Source organism: Coregonus clupeaformis, chromosome 15, assembly GCF_020615455.1.
Source record: "Coregonus clupeaformis isolate EN_2021a chromosome 15, ASM2061545v1, whole genome shotgun sequence".
Lineage (NCBI taxonomy): Eukaryota > Metazoa > Chordata > Actinopteri > Salmoniformes > Salmonidae > Coregonus > Coregonus clupeaformis.
The window spans coordinates 51487024-51492011 of NC_059206.1; the positions used below are offsets into that span (position 1 = coordinate 51487024).

A 4988-nucleotide genomic window follows, 5' to 3' on the forward strand; every position below is an offset into this window, starting at 1 on the left:
GTCACTTATGAACATTTTTGAACATCTTGGCATGGTTCTGTTATAATCTCCACCCGGCACAGCCAGAAGAGGACTGGCCACCCCTCATAGCCTGGTTCCTCTCTAGGTTTCTTCCTAGGTTTTGGCCTTTCTAGGGAGTTTTTCCTAGCCACCGTGCTTCTACACCTGCATTACTAGCTGTTTGGGGTTTTAGGCTGGGTTTCTGTACAGCACTTCGAGATATTAGCTGATGTACGAAGGGCTATATAAAATAAAATTGATTGAAAATTGATTGATTCAGACCCCTTCACTTTTTCCACATTTTGTTATGTTACGGCCTTATTCTAAAATATATATATATATTTTTTAATAATCCTAATCAATCTACACACAATACCCCATAATGACAAAGCGAGAACAGGTTTTTGAGAGAAAAGAAATGCACATTTATTAAATATAAATAACAGAAATACCTTATTTACACAAGTATTCAGACCCTTTGCTTTGAGACTGGAAATTGAGCTCAGGTGCATCCTGTTTCCATTGATCATCCTTGAGATGTTCTACTACTTGATTGGAGTCCACCTGTGGTAAATTCAATTGATTGGACATGATTTGGAAAGGCACACAACTGTCTATATAAGGTCCCACAGTTGACAGTGCATGTCAGAGCAAAAACCAAGCCATGAGGTCGAAGGAATTGTCCGTAGAGCCCCAAGACAGGATTGTGTCGAGGCACAGATCTGGGGAAGGGTATCAAAACATTTCTGCAGCATTGAAGGTCCCCAAGAACACAGTGGCCTCCATCATTCTTAAATGGAAGAAGTTTGGAACCACCAAGACTCTTCCTAGAGCTGGACGCCCGGCCAAACTGAGCAATTGGGGGAGAAGGGCCTTGGTCAGGGAAGTGACCAAGAACCCGATGGTCACTCTGACAGAGCTCCAGAGTTCCTCTGTGGAGATGGGAGAACCTTCCAGAAGGACAACCATCTCTGCAGCACTCCATCAATCAGGCCTTTATGGTAGAGTGGCCAGACGGAAGCCACTCCTCAGTAAAAGGCACATGACAGCCCGCTTGGAGTTTACCAAAAGGCACCTAAAGGACTCTCAGACCATGATAAACAAGATTATCTGGTCTGATGAAACCAAGATTGAACTCTTTGGCCTGAATGCCAAGCGTCATGTCTGGAGTAAACCAGGCACTGCTCATCACCTGGCCAATACCATCTCTATGGTGAAGCATGGTGGTGGCAGCATCATGCTGTGGGGATGTTTTTCAGCGGCTTGGACTGAGACTAGTCAGGATCGAGGGAAAGATGAACAGAGCAAAGTACAGAGAGATCCTTGATGAAAACCTGCTCCAGAGCGCTCAGGACCTCAGACTGGGGTGAAGGTTCACCTTCCAACAGGAGAACGACCCTAAGCACACAGCCAAGACAACACAGGAGTGGCTTTGGGACAAGTCTCTAAATGTCCTTGAGTGGCCCAGCCAGAGGCCGGACTTGAACCCGATCCAACATCTCTGGAGCTGAAAATAGCTGTGCAGCAATGCTCCCCATCCAACCTGACAGAGCTTGAGATGATCTGCAGAGAAAAATGGGAGAAACTCCTCAAATACAGGTGTGCCAAGCTTGTAGCGTCATACCCAAGAAGACTCGAGGCTGTAATCGGTGCCAAAGGTGCTTCAGCAAAGTACTGAGTAAAGGGTCTGAATACTTATGTAAATGTGATGTTTTCGGGGGTATTGTCATTATGGGGTATTGTGTGTTGATTATTATTACTATTAACCATTTAATTCATTTTAGAATAAGGCTGTAACGTAACATTTTGAAAAAGTGAAGGGGTCTGAATACTTTCCGAATGCACTGTAACTATTCCTGCATACTGCTGTGTACACTCACCTCGGTCTCCAGAGCAAATAAACTTTGTCTTGAATAAAATCCATGTCTACTTATTTGCTACATTGACAGACTATTTACTGTTTTATTGGAACACGTTTACTTGAAAGTTTAAATGATACACCAACTCTCTGCATCATTAGTTTTTCACATTAAGATTGTAGCTAGTTACTTCCAAATACATTTAATGAATATCACAATGAATTGATCCAGAAGTTGAAGTCAACACTTTAATGGTTTCTGATGTAGTTGGAATCATTTAGTCACTTGTCAGTACACTTGTAAAAAAGATTATATAAAACAATTGATCAAACTCCATCATATACATATGTACAAGCGCTAGCAATATATATAACACAATGTAGTTGTGAGCATACTAGGCATTCTATATTATACTACAACATCAGTCTAACTAAATATGGATGTTGTGTTGGCTGAATGTTCCAGGCAGGGTCCTGAATGTTCTTCAGCTGGTGAACCTCGTCTTGTGTTGGGCAATGGCAGCTGGTCTGGCAGAACTTCATGAGCTCCATGACCTTAGACTCGTAGACTATACACTTTGGATCTTGCCAGCCCCGTGCAATCTTTTCCTCTTCTGAGTCAGATGATGTTGAGCTTGTTCCCGGCTGAAAGCCTTCATCCAATGGGTCTACAGGATCTGTACTACTAAAGCTGGTGTCAAGGTCATCGTCATCAGCAGCAGGATTAGTCTGTAGGACACACTAGTCAGTGACTATCCAACATTTTACTACTTTGTCCACATCAATACACACTGAAACAAGGTACTACTGTATATCCACCCATCCCCCTCATTCCTATAGATAATGCTTACTAACCTTCAGTGACCCACACCATCCCCTCCTTAGTACTAACTCTGCTTTTCTCCAATTTAGACTTCAATATCTGCATAAACAATCAACTAAGCATCCACAATACAGAGAAAACTACAGTAGAAGTTGTAGCCTACTTATAAACACACCAACTATGACAACAAGACAGAGACCATGTTTATGCCTAGCTCCAGTATATTTATTTGCTCATCATGGAGTCATGGAAAGATTTAGCTAAAGATTTAGTTCCTGGTGCTGAGCTTGATGTTGATGCTGCTGCTGTCTCTTCAAATAGAACACATAGGCCAGTCACTTTAGCCTCTGCGGTAGTTAGTTAGCTAGCTACTGGTTAGATACAGTCCGGTAAACTGTAGCTAACGTAACCTAACGTAGCTAACGTTAGCTTGCAAAGTTACAAATCACATCGCAAGGCAGCAGCTGGCTTATCACATTGATTTGCTTTGGAATGTCTAGCCAGCATATTATGAAAGCTAGCTAGATTTTGGTTTAGATAAACAAATGTAGTTCGCTAGCCAGTTACCTCTGCTTGACTTCTTAGTAAGGTAACTGATTAAATGTTACCCCATCAGCATGTGCTTGCTTGTAGTTTGCACATCCAGGTACTGAGCACCACACCATGACTAAACTTTACAGTTGTTGTCGACACAGAAAGAAAAATAAATAGTGTTTTGCAAGCTGATGTTCTATGAACGAGGGGCTAGTCCAGTGAGTAACGTTATCTACCTGTTGACACCCATTCTCAACTGGATCCATATCGACAGGGGCGGTCCTACGTCCTGAAATCACTATGAATTCTGGATATTGTGGTTTGCTTACAACCAGGAAATGTAGATGGCCCGTTTCTACCAGTGAAATGCAGGAACGCTCGTATTTGTGTGTAGTGAGGAAATTCTCCAATTTTATGACACATATTATATGTTAATAACAAATTAATGAACATATACAGTGAACAAAACAAAAAAAAAGGTGATATTTTCCCTTTAATTGAGGGGTATGAAGTTACCTTTCTAACATGAAGACTGGAGTTGATGGATTAGATTATACCTAGATTCTGCTACAGCCACACTGGACACTAATCAGACCCTCATCCGGTTTCATTCTTTCTCTCCCTCTTCCTCACTTCACCCGTTTTCATGTGTTAACTCTGAGTGGGCTATTAAGTGGCCACTTAAATGGTGCTTTGTGATGAATGCGAGGGCTGGGAGAGAGCGGGACAGGGTGAGAGAGTTCTGGCTGCTGCCCGCTCTGCTCTGTGTGATTAGTGTGTGTCTATAGCTCTAGCTGCCCACACTCCCGGATGGACGCGCACACACGCACGAACGGAAGATCCACACACACACACACGCACGAAAGGAAGATCCACACACACACACGCACGAACGGAAGATCCACACACACACGCACGAACAGAAGATCCACACGCACACATGCACGAACGGAAGATCCACACACATGCACCAACGGAAGATCCACACACATGCACGAACGGAAGATCCACACACACACATGCACGAACGGAAGATCCACACACACACATGCACGAACGGAAGATCCACACACACACATGCACGAACGGAAGATCCACACACACACATGCACGAACGGAAGATCCACACACACACGCACGAACAGAAGATCGCACACACAAACACGCATAAACGGATGAACACACACATGCACACAGAGTAAATGAGAGCCTTTGATAGCTCCACTCACCACAAAGCGATCAAGTGTCTTGGCCTTTGGTAAATATCGCTGTGTGAATGCATTATCATTCACTACCAATAGACAAGCTGCTGGGCTGAAGGGCCTTGCACAGACAGTCCCCATGGCCACAAACAATGGGCCTGTTTCCCAGTACACCTCTCCTACCATAAATAGGAAAGAAAACCATTGACTTCAAATGTCGACACAAACTCAAAAAGCGTTCTGTGTGTATGTGGAGTGTGTGACTGAGTTGACAGAGGACACAGGGGAGGGGAGAGCTGGCAGGGATGTCCTGTGTGGGAAAATGAGAGGACCAAATGGGAGGCTATCTTTCCTGTTATCTAGCTTTGTGCATGCAGTAGGTTTCCAAGTGCTATTTAAGCAGAGAACCAGACAGATTTGTTATTTTATTTTAAAGGATTTTCTTTTACAATTTAGTATAAAACAAAAACACAGCCGCTAGACATATAAAGTGGAATATTTCTTAAGACAAAAGACAACAATATGAGAGTTACAACAACAGTAAGTGTTCACAATCAGTGCTGACAATCAG

The 4988-nt window shown here is 43.2% G+C and overlaps 1 long non-coding RNA gene across 1 annotated transcript; it reads right to left on the minus strand.

The window, feature by feature from the left end:
• Positions 1-2093: 2093 nt before the first annotated feature.
• Positions 2094-3471, minus strand: LOC121583412. The gene is made up of 2 exons (XR_006003520.1): positions 3249-3471; positions 2094-2587 (listed from the first exon to the last, which is right to left on the minus strand). It is a non-coding gene; the product is annotated as an uncharacterized LOC121583412 (long non-coding RNA).
• Between the last annotated feature and the right edge of the window lie 1517 nt (positions 3472-4988).